Consider the following 12,459-nt stretch of genomic DNA (forward strand, 5'->3'; position numbering starts at 1 on the left):
GGAAATGACCATGCCTCTGTACACAGCATAGGTAAGACCACTATTAGAGCAGTGCATCCAGTGCTGGTGTCCACACTTTAAGAAGGTAGTAGAATTACTGAAGAGAGTTAAAAGGAGGTCCACAAAAGTGGTTCAGGGGCTGGAAAACAAATCTTACGATGTGAGGCTTCAGGAACTCAATTTATTCAGGTTTCAGAGTAGTAGCCGTGTTAGTCTGTATCTGCAAAAAGAAAAGGAGTATTTGTGGCATCTTAGAGACTAACCAATTTATTTGAGCAATTTATTGTTATTAAATTTATTAATTTTGTTAGTCTCTAAGGTGCCACAAGTACTCCTTTTCAATTTATTCAGTTCCTCAAAGAGATGGCTGAACGGTAACTCGATCGCTACATGTAGGTTCTGACACATGGAAAAAAAGATCTGATAGTGGGGGGACTTTCAACCTTGCTAACAAAGGCATAACAAGATCCAGGGGCTGGAAATTGAAGTTAGATAAAGTCAGCATTGAAATAAGATGCAGTTTCCTAGCAGGAAGAGTGATTAAACATTGAAATAGCTTACCAGGGAGGTGATGGACTCGCCATTGCTTGGAGTCCTAAAAAGGAGATTAGATAGCTAAAAGACATGCTTTAATCCAGCTTCTGGGAACAATTCTATGGCCTGTCTATACTAGAGATCAGACTAGATGATCATAGTGATGCGTTCTGGCTTTAGTCTGTGAAAAACAAATCCCCATTATTAATGTAGTCAGCCCAGCTCTTTGTTAAGCACATCCCCTCTACGACTCTTTCTTAGACTATAGATTCTCTGTGGGGATGGGCTGTGTCTCCCTAGGTGTGTGCACAGCACCCACATATTAGATTAAGTATGATTTAGAGCTGATTGGGAATTTTCCAATGAAGCAAGTTTTAGTCGGAAAATGCCAAATTATCAAAATGGAAATGTTTGATGGAAGCGTCTCGGTTTCGACAAACTGTCAGACACCAGGAGAGCTCAGACTCAGTGGCTCTGGGGCAGCCTGACCATACGGTCTGCCACAGAATTGAGAACCCCAATGCTTGCAGGGTCTGTGTCTCTAGGACAGCCCCACTATGTGTGGACTGCCTCAGAGATGGGGACATGCCTGAGCCTACCAGGTCGCTGGCTCTGGGACAGCCCTACCATCCCTCCCAGTTCTGCAGCAAGGAGCTTGAAAGCCATGGCTCTAGCCTGAGCTCAGCAGCTCAAGCTGGGGCCCTGAGGGTTTCCAGGCTCCCTGCAGTGGAGCTGGGATCCCTAGCTTGCAAGCTGCAAGGTTCCCAGCTCAGCCATGGCTCCCAGTGCTTCCAGGCTCCCGGCTCTCCTTCAGTCTGGCTGACAAGGAGTGCGGAGCCAGATATTAGCCTGGCGCTTTGGAGTTTGCGCTCCCAGAGTCAATTTGGTTTTAGAAATTGTCTAAACAAAGTGTTTTGATTCATTTGAAAGATTTTTTTCCCCCACATTTTCCTTCTGTGGGAAATTTCAAAAAATGATCATTTTGGTTCCAAAACACAACTCAATTCTTTTTCTGAATTTTTGGAACAAAAATTCTGATATTCAACCAGCTCTAGTCAGAGCCTGTGGACACTACTATCACGTTAATATTACATAATCAGGTTGAGGTTCCGTGGGCATGTGAGGGCAGTACTTGACCCACTCTTTACCTCCTTATTCTCTTGGCCCAACTGCAGTAAAAGTCCTAGCAGACCATTACATTGCATCACAATGCTAATCTCAGCCATAAGAACGGCATTACTCAAACTGTCAAGGTGTTTATTGACGGGATGGATTGATTAATGACATGGTGCAAGGCACATGTTATTTGTGCCTCCCGTCCATCCATGTCACAGTGCAGCAGCAGAATGTTTATGACCTATCTATGGGATAACATGCTGATCTCAGCAGAGGATACAATTGCTACCTCCCCTCTCTGGCACTAAATGGCACAACACTGTGCCCTCTCTCACACAAACTCCTCCCCATGGGTGAGATTTAGCAATCCAGGCATGAAGTTCTTGGTCCAGCACACCCACGACTAGTTGGTTCATCTGCTGTTCTTGGAATGCTGTGCCAAAAATGAAAAAACTGGGGTTAGATTCATAATAGTAATAAAGATTAACAGAATCCAAGCAAGATGCCCCCAGTTGCTGTTACGGAGAAGAAAAATACAACCTTACCTACAGCTTGTATCTGTGAGATTGACAGTGATCAGGCAGGACATGGAGTGTGGAAGAGTGAGAAGACATCTGTCTAGTGGCTTGGGCACTAGCCCTAATTTGGCAGACCTGGGTTCATGTCTCAGTTCTGCAAGAGACTTCTTGTATGACCTTGGGCAAGTTGTTTAGGGCCAGATTTTTTAAAAGGTATTTAGGTACCAAAAAATACAGATAGGTGCTTAGTGGGATTTTCAAAAGCACCTAAGCAGATTAGCTGCTTAAGGGCTTGACTACAAAAGGGCACTCAGGAAAATTAATCTGGATTAATTTTCAATGTGATTTAGGGTATGTCTACAGTACGAAAATCGGTCGATATTATAGAAGTTGATTTTTAGAAATCGATTTTATTCAGTCGATAGCATATGTCCACACTTAGCACATTAAGTCAGCGGCGTGCGTCCTCACTACCATGGTTAGCATCGACTTACAGAGCGGTGCACTGTGGGTAACTATCCCACAGTTCCCGCAGTCTCCGCCGCCCATTGGAATTCTGGGTTAAGCTCCCAATGCCTGATGGGGCAAAAACATTGTCGCAGGTGGTTTTGGGTACATGTCGTCAGTCGCCCCTCCTGCCGTGAAAGCAATGGCAGACAATCATTTCGTGCCTTTTTTCCGTGCAGATGCTATACCAGGGCAAGCATGCAGCCCGCTCAGCTTAGCCGCCGCTGTTGTGTCCTGGGTGCTGCTGGCAGCAGATGGTGCAGTAGGTCTGCTAGCCATCGTCATCCACCGATTCGGCTGCAAGTCTGCTCTACTGCAGCTCAGGGGATCCTTTCTGGTCCTCCTGGGTGCTGCTAACTGTCATCATCCACCGCTTCCGCTGCAACTCTGCTCTGCTGCTATTGTCTCAGTAGCGAATTTCTCCATGTTGTCTGTCATGGGCTCACGGGTACATGTGTTCTTCCTTGGGAAATGTGCGCGGTGCTAACAGTCGTCCTCCACCATTTCCGCTGCAACTCTGCTCTCCTGAATCCACCTTGCAGGTCCTCTCGTCATTCTCTACAAATATCTATTCTCGTGGCATCCGTCTTTAGCCACCGCTTCCAATGCAACTCTGCTCTCCTGCTCACGCCATACCACGGCAAGCATGGAGCCCGCTCAGATCACCGCAGCAGTTATGAGCATTGAAAACCCCTCACGCATTATCCTGCAGTATGTGCAGAACCAGAACCTGCAAAAGCAGGCGAGGAGGTGACGGCAGCGCAGCGACAAGAGTGATGAGGACATGGATACAGACTTCTCTCAAACCACGGGCCCCGGCAATTTGGACATCCTGGTGGCAATGGGGCAGGCTCATGCCGTGGAACGCCAATTCTGGGCCTGGGAAACAAGCACAGAATGATGGGACTGCATAGTGTTGCAGGTCTGGGATGATTCACAGTGGCTGCGAAACTTTTGTATGCGTAAGGGAACTTTCATGGAGCTTTGTGACTTGCTTTCCCCTGCCTTGAAGTGCAAGAATACCAAGATGAGGGCAGCCCTCACAGTTGAGAAACGAGTGGCGATAGCCCTGTGGAAGCTTCCAATGCCAGACAGCTACCGATCAGTTGGCAATCAATCTGGAGTGGGCAAATCTACTGTGGGGGCTGCTGTGATGCAAGTAGCCAACGCAATCACTGAGCTGCTGCTATCAAGGGTAGTGACTCTGGGAAATGTGCAGGTCATAATGGATGGCTTTGCTGCAATGGGATTCCCTAACTATGGTGGGGCGATAGACGGAACGCATATCCCTATCTTGGGACTGGACCACCTTGGCAGCCAGTATATAAACCACAAGGGGTACCATTCAATGGTGCTGCAAGCACTGGTGGCTCACAAGGGATGTTTCATCGACATCAGTGTGGGATGGCTGGGAAAGGTACATGATGCTTGCATCTTCAGGAACTCTGGTCTGTTTGAATAGCTGCAGGAAGGGACTTACTTCCCAGACCGGAAAATAACTGTTGGGGATGTTGAAATGCCTATAGTTATCCTTGGGGACCCAGCCTACCCCTTAATGCCGTGGCTCATGAAGCCATACGCAGGCACCCTGGAAAGTAATAAGGAGCTGTTCAACTATAGGGTGAGCAAGTGCAGAATGGTGGTAGAATGTGCATATGGACGTTTAAAAGCATGCTGGCGCAGTTTACTGACTCGGTTAGACCTCAACTAAATCAATATTCCCATTGTTATTGCTGCTTGCTGTGTGCTCCACAAAATCTGTGAGAGTAAGGGGGAGACATTTATAGCGGGGTGGGAAGTTGAGGCAAATCGCCTGGCCACTGATTATGCGCAGCCAGACACCAGGGCAGTTGGAAGAGCACAGGAGGGTGCGCTGCACGTCAGAGAAGCTTTGAAAACCAGTTTCTTGGCTGGCCAGGCTATGGTGTGACAGTTCTGTTTGTTTCTCCTTGAAGAAAACCTGCCCCCTTGGTTCACTCTACTTCCCTGTAAGCCAGCCACCCTCCGCACTTCGATCACCGCTTGCAGAGGCAATAGAATATCAGAGTTGGAAGGGACCCCAAGAGGACATCTAGTCCAACCCTCTGCTCAAAGCAGGACCAAGCCCCAATTTTTGCCCCAGATCCCTACATGGCTCCCTCAAGGATTGAACTCACAACCAAGTCATTGTTGTTTCAAAATCATGCATTCTTTATTAATTCATCACACAAATAGGGGGATAACTGCCAAGGTAGCCCGGGAGAGGTGGGGGAGGAGGGAAGCACCAGGTGGGGTGGTGGATGAGGGGAGGAAGGAACGACAAGGCCACACTGTACTTCAAAACTTATTGAATGCCAGCCTTCTGTTGCTTGGGCAGTCCTCTGGGGTGGAGTGTTTGGGTGCCCGGACCACTCCCTGCCCACATTCTTGGGCATCTGGGTGAGGAGATTATGAAACTTGGGGAGGAGGGCGGGTGGTTACACAGGGGCTGCAGTGGCGGTCTGTGCTCCTGGAGCTCCACCAGACACCGGAGTATATCAGTTTGATCCCCCAGTAGCCTCAGTATTGCATCTTGCCTTCTCTCATTGCGCTGCCACCACCTCTCATCTTGCTCATCCCTCCTGTCCTCGCATTCATTTTCTGCTTTCCTGGACTCTGACATTGTTGGCCTCCACACATTCTGCTGAGCTCTTTCAGTGCGGGAGGGCTGCATGAGCTCAAAGAACATTTCATCGTGAGTGCATTTTTTTCCGCGAGTGCATTTTTTTCCACCTTCTTATCTGCGCTAGCCTCTGCGATGGAGATGATAGGGGGAGTGTTGAAACATTTGCAGCTGCGAGAGTTAAAAAAAGGGAGAGTAGTATTTTAAAAGACACATTTTAGAGAACAATGGGTAGACTCTTTCATGGTGAACCAAGCTGTTAACATTACATAGCATTCGTGCTTTCGGTACAAGGTCGCATTTTGCCTCTTATATTGAGGGCCTGCCGGTTTGGTGTGAGAGATCACACATGCAGGGCTGGGCAACAGAATTCGGCTTGCAGGCAGCCATGGTAAGCCGCAGTCTTTCAGCTTCTTCAACCTTCATAACATGTGGGAATGGTTTCAAACAGCAGCGCTGTCCTTTCCCATACCAAGCACCCGTTGGGTTGGCCATTTAAAAGGAGGGGCTGTACTGGCTGCAAATGCATCCCAAGTCTTCAGGGAAAATTAATCATTAAACATGCTTGCTTTTAAACCATGTATTATATTTACAAAGGTACACTCACCAGAGGTGCCTTTTCTGGTTTCATGGTCCGGGAGCCTGCCTTGGGAGGGTTGGGAGGTGTATTGGCTCCAGGGTGATAAACAGTTCCTGGCTGTCAGGGAGAATGGTTTCTCCGCTTGCCTGCTGTGCGGTATCCTCCTCCTCCTCCACATCTTCCTCATCCCCAAAATCCTCATGCCTGTTGCGTGAGACTCCCCACTTGCAGGTGTCCACGGACAGGGGTGGGGTAGTAGTAGGGGAGCTGCATGCAATTCTAGGGAGCGCATCATAGAAGCGGCATGTCTGGGGCTCTGACCCGGAGCAGCCGTTTGCCTCTTTGGTTTTTTGGTAGGCTTGCCTGAGCTCCTTAATTTTCACATGGCACTGCTGCAGGTCCCTGTTGTAGCCTTGTCCATCATGCCCTTGGAGATTTTGGCAAATATATTGGCATTTTGTCTTTTGGAACGGAGTTCTGATAGCATGGATTCGTCTCCCCATACAGCGATCAGAGCCAGTACCTCCCGTTCAGTCCATGCTGGAGCTCTTTTGCGATTCTGGGACTGCATGGTCACCTGTGCTGATGAGCACGCCATGCTGGCCAAACAGGGAATGAAATTCAAAAGTTCCCGGGGCTTTTCCTGTGTACCTGGCTAGTGTATCTGAGTTGAAAGTGCTGTCCAGAGTGGTCACAATGGAGCACTCTGGGATAGCTCCTGGAGGCCAATACCATTGAATTGCATCCACACTACCCCAAATTTGACCCAGCGGTGTCGATTTCAGTCTGGGAAAAAAGTCCCGGCTTGCAGCTTCCTGAACAGCCCAGTATTCCAAAAGATGCGTGTGTCATGCACCTTTCCGGGCCAGCCTGCGTGAATGACAATAAAACGCCCACAGTGATCCACCTGGAGAACCATAGAGAAGCGCCTGGAGAACCATAGAGAAATACCCCTTCCGATTAATGTACACGGAGGCTAGGTGGGCTGGTGCCAGAATTGGAATATGTGTCCCATCTATTGCCCCTCTGCAGTTAGGGAAACCCATTTGTGCAAAGCCAGCCACAATGTCATGCACGTAACCCAGAGTCACAGTTCTTCTGAGCAGGATGCGATTAATGGCCCTGCAAACTTGCATCAACACGATTCCAACAGTCGACTTCCCCACTCCAAACTGGTTAGCGACCTATCAGTAGCTGTCTGGAGTTGCCAGCTTCTAGATTGCAATAGCCACCCACTTCTCCACTGGCAGGGCAGCTCTCAATCTCGTGTCCTTGCGCCGCAGGATGGGGGCGAGCTCATCCCACAGTCCCATGAAAGTGGCTTTTCTCATCCGAAAGTTCTGCCAGCCACTGCTGGTCATCCCAGACTTGCAGGACGATGTGATCCCACCACTCAGTGCTTGTTTCCCAATCCCAAAAGCGGCATTCCACGGTGGTGAGCATGTCCATGAATGCCACAAGCAATCTCGTGTCACAGGTGTTATGCGAGTCGATATCATCGTCGGACTCCTCACTGTCAGTTTGTAGCTTAAGGAGTAACTCGACTGCCAAACGTGACGTGCTGGCGAGACCCATCAGCATACTCCTCAGCACTTCGGGCTCCATGCCCGCAGACCGAAAGGGAAGACAGAGCGCGCAGTACAAAAAACACTGAAAGATGGCACCAAATGTGGACGGAAGCACAGGGATTGCTGGGATGCGAAGCGATGCATCACGGGGCGTTGAGACAGGACCCAGAATTCCCCGCACTCCCCGCCCCCTTCCCACAAGCCACTGCGCCAGAATGGGAAGAGGGGCTCTGCGGGGTAGCTGCCCATAATGCACTGCTCCCAATGCCGCTGCCAGTGCTGCAAATGTGGCCACGCCAGTGCACTTGCAGCTGACAGCGTGGACACACGGCAGCGCTTTCCCTGCGGCGCTCTCCGAGGGCGGGTTTGACTCCCAGCGCTCTACATCTGCAAGTGTAGCTATGCCCTAAGCTAAACTGAATTAAGTCTACTTTAATGCTGAACAAGGTTATGTCTACATTTAAAAAGCTACAGTGGCACAGTTGCTGCTGTCGTGCTTCAGTGTAGCTAATCACGACAGCAACAAGAGGGATCATTTCATTGCCATAGTTAATCCATTCCCCCCCCACCCCCGAGAGGCGGTAGCTAGGTCGAAAGAAGGCTTCTTCCATCAATCTAACGCTGTCTATGCCAGGGGTGAGGTCGGTTTCACAAAGTAACTCAGGGGTGTGGATTTTTCACACCAGAGTGATGTCGCTGGGTCAGCCTAATTTTGTAGGCCAGCCCAAAGAGCATCCAGAACGGGGTTTAATTAAATGTCATAGAATCATAGAATATCAGGGTTGGAAGGGACCTCAGGAGGTCATCTAGTCCACCCCTTGCTCAAAGCAGGACCAATCCCCAACTAAATCATCCCAGCCAGGGCTTTGTCAAGCCTGACCTTAAAAATATCTAAGGAAGGAGATTCCACCACCTCCCCAGGTAACACATTCCAGTGTTTCACCACCCTCCTAGTGAAAAAGTTTTTCCTAATATCCAACCTAAACCTCCCCCACTGCAACTTGAGACCATTACTCCTTGTTCTGTCATCAGCTACCACTGAGAACAGTGGTAACTAATCCACTTGAAGTTCGCACCTTTGGTTAATTTGGATTAATGTTCTTGAATGTCCTTGTGGAGACAAGCCCTAAATCCCACTGAAATCAATAGGAGTTAGGACCTGAAACTGCAGATGCATTTTTGAGAATCCCAGTATGCGCCTGTCTGCATCTTTAGGCAATGAGGGCTTGTCTACACTGCGAAGTTGTCGACAAAACTTGTCTTTCACGGGTACTTAAAAAAGCCCCGCTATGAAAGACAAAAGCTTTGCCGACGCAAGCGCCAGTGTGAACGTGGCTTTGTCGGCAGGAGCACTCTCCTGCTGACAAAGCTAATGCCGCTCGCAGGGCTGGAAGTATTTTGTTGGCAAAAGTGCCAACAAAGTACCGAAAAAGAGCGTTTACACATGCTGACCTTTAGCGACAAGGCTGTGTCGACACTGCCTTGTCGCGAAAAGCGTCGTGGTGTAGACAAGCCCTACGTACCTTTTAAAATTTGGCACTTAGGGCAGGTCTACATTTAAAATGCTGCAGCAGTGTACCTGTAGTGCTTCAGTGGAAACACTGCCTGTACTGATGGGAGAGCTTCTCCCATTGGCATCCGTCCCCCGCCTCCCTGAGAAGTGATAGCTGTGTTGATGGAAGAATTCTCCCTTCAACCTCGCACTGGCTACACCGGGGCTAGGTTGCTTTAACTGCATCACTCAGGGGTGTGGTTTTCACCCCCAAGTGACATAGTTATACCAACCTAATTTCCTAGTGTAGACCTGGTCTCAATCTCTCTGTGCCTCAGTTCCCCTTCTGTAAAAAAGAATGGCAGTCCTTACCTTGCAGGGATGTTGTGAAGAGAAATACATGAAAGAGTCTGAGGTGCTCAGTTACTATGGTAATGGGCGCCATAAAAGTACCTAAGCTAGATAGTCCTGTAATGGAGTCTCAAGTTGACGACTTCCTTACCAGTAGATGCCAGGAAAAGTGGACTGTGACCTAAACTCCTCCTGTATATCCTTGGCCAACAAATGCTTTTGAAAACAGACTTCCTATTTTGCAGCAAGACCATTACTATGTATATTATGGTAGCACCGAAATGCCCCAGCTGAGGCTGGGAGGCCATTGTACAAAGAACTGTATGTAGTCAGAGACAATCCCTGCCCCGAAGAGTTTACACTCTAAACAGACAAGACAGAATGATACTTCCCTTCTCCCCATTTTATAGGTGAGGAGGTAAGGTGCAGAGAGGTCAACTGACTTGTCTGAGGTCACCCAGGGAATCTGTGGCAGAGTTTGGAATTGCGCAGATCTCCGGAGTCCCACTCCAGTAACTTAACTACACAGCCACCCTTCCTTCTCATAGAATATCAGGGTTGGAAGGGACCTCAGGAGGTCATCTAGTCCAACCCCTGCTCAAAGCAGGACCAATCCCCAACTAAATCATCCCTTCTCAAGACCTTAGAGCCTTATTCACAGAGCCATATTGCACAACTTCCCTGGGACGCTTTCACTCCTGGAGCTCAAGCCAAAAACCTTGGCTTTTCCAGACAAGGGCTCTCATTCTTCCCCAGCTGAAAACAATAGCCACACACAGGCTCCCAGTCATGTTTCTTCTTAAGGACACTTCAGCCCAGGGTATTTATTGTGCGACTGACATTCAGCAAGCGAGCTCACTGCTTCCCAGCCTCAGGGGGACCAGCAGCTCAGCTCATCTCTTCCAGGCAGAGCGGAGCCTGTCAGCACCACAGATACAGAGCAGTCAGAGCTAACCCACGAGATCCTTCCCCACCAAGGGTGACAACCACATGGGATAAGTGACTGAAGACAAGACGGGGTGTCTGGCTTCAGCATTGTTTCTGCTGAGAAAGCAGGATGATGAACCAAAAAAAATGCCCAAGCACAGTGGTTCTCCGGCTCTTCCAGTCTGCCAACCCTTTCATAGAGCATGGGCCACATCCCCTCTCAATCCCCTATGCTTTGGCTTCAAGATTTCTTGCCTTTCCCCAGACTCAACGTTTTTCTCTGTCCCAGGATTTCTCACCCAGGTTCTTTGCCCCCCCCCCCCCCCGATATTTGTCACCCTCTCAAATAGCCCTTTTCAGGGGTCACCATGCCAGGCTATTGCTGTAGTCTGTCTCTGCTCCCCCTGCCTCTCTACACCTCTCTGTAGCAAGGCTGGCTGTGACCCTGGTGACACTGGCCAGCCCGATGTGCAGTACTGGGAGAAAGGCAGATCAGTTAAATGGTGCTTGAGCAGTTCTCCTGATGCAGCCAACAGGGTAATCCATGATAGGGTGGCTAACAATGTGGGAAAATAGAATATGTCCATGGAGAATCCCAGAATGCTCAGCTTTTCCTTGTATGGGGAGATGTGTGGGCAAAGTACTTATTCTGCACCTTGCCTGATAGGCATAGTTGAGCCTACACAACAGGATATACTTGGATATGGTGACATACTGGTTACAGGAGAGACGGGTCCATGCTGCAGAATTCAGATCTGGATTTAAACAAACTCAAAGGTTGGCAGGGTCCAGCTACAGGTGTTGGTTTTATCTATTTACAGAGATATATCTGGTCATGAAATTCAGATCTGGGCTCTGTGTTTACAACCCCACTCCCACCTAAAGTTCAGGAATGTTTGGATCTTGGATTCTGGTTGTGGCCTGATCTTGAAGCCCTTAGTCATATGGGTCTAGGCTCACTGACATCAAGGGATCTATTCACATCAGTGTCATGATTATATATATGGACTCAGCCTCTCTTAAACAGGAGGCTTTTAGTAAAGAAAACAACTACACAGAGACAAAAGTATATCCACACAGTTTGAGTTCTAGCTGTGTCTGTGTTTTCCAGGGACCATCCCCTGTCTAGACTGCATATAGCACACAATAAGGATTGAGTAATATGCTGCAACGAAACATCATTACAGTGAGTAAGGGCTGCACGATCAGGCTCCTAGTTTTTAAAGAAGCATGAAAGTTCCTGGTTGTTCCTCTGTGCAAATTGTATTTCTTGTTATGGTGAACATTTGAGTGAAGGCATTCTGCAACCAACATAGCTTCCCCATAAGATGGCTCCATGGGGCACAACGACACCTAGCCTGATTTATGAGCTCTGTGATTTTGTTGATCTAGATCAGGGGTTCTCAAACTGGGGGTCGGGACCCGTCAGGGGGTCATGAGGTTATTACATGGGGGTCATGAGCTGTCAGCCTCCACCCGAAACCCCGCTTTGCCTCCAGCATTTATAATAGTGTTAAATATAAAAAAAAGTGTTTTTAATTAATAGGGGGGAGGGTTGCACTCAGAGGCTTGCTGTGTGACAGGGGTCACCAGTACAAAAGTTTGAGAACCGCTGATCTAGATGATTCCACACATTTGCTTCTCGGCACCACAAAGATGTGGTCACTGTCTCAGCTCAGGGGACAAAAGACAGCAGGATTAAAATCCAAAAAATTCTGAGCAGCCCATTTTATTAGACTAATATCAACACACAAATAGTATTGGCAAGCTCTCCTTCATGGCACAGAACCACTGAGCCAAATGGAGCAATGGAGACACTCATTTACCCTGGTATTGGTTAGAAGCAACTCCATTGAAACAGTGCTCTGAGACTGCCTGGGGTAACTCCATGAGGCCCCAGTGTGGAAAGACCTCCAGTGACTTCAGTGGGAGTTGGATTGTGCCCTGACGACTGACTCCATAGTGTCTGGACGCTGATTCAGGCTACATAATTAATTTTTAATTATAATTTTAATTATGAGGGCTGAATTTTAATGGAGAAATTGTATAATTTCCCTTTACATCCTCTCCCCAAGTCAGATCATTATCAGATTCCTGTAATGAGTCTGGAATAAAACAAAACCCCACACAGATTTCTTTCTGATTGGGACATTCGGAAGAACAGTGCCATGGGGAAAAAGGGGAGTTACCAGGACAAAATCTTTGAAATCAGAAATGCAAAGCTG

This window comes from Chelonia mydas, chromosome 3, assembly GCF_015237465.2.
Source record: "Chelonia mydas isolate rCheMyd1 chromosome 3, rCheMyd1.pri.v2, whole genome shotgun sequence".
NCBI lineage: Eukaryota > Metazoa > Chordata > Testudines > Cheloniidae > Chelonia > Chelonia mydas.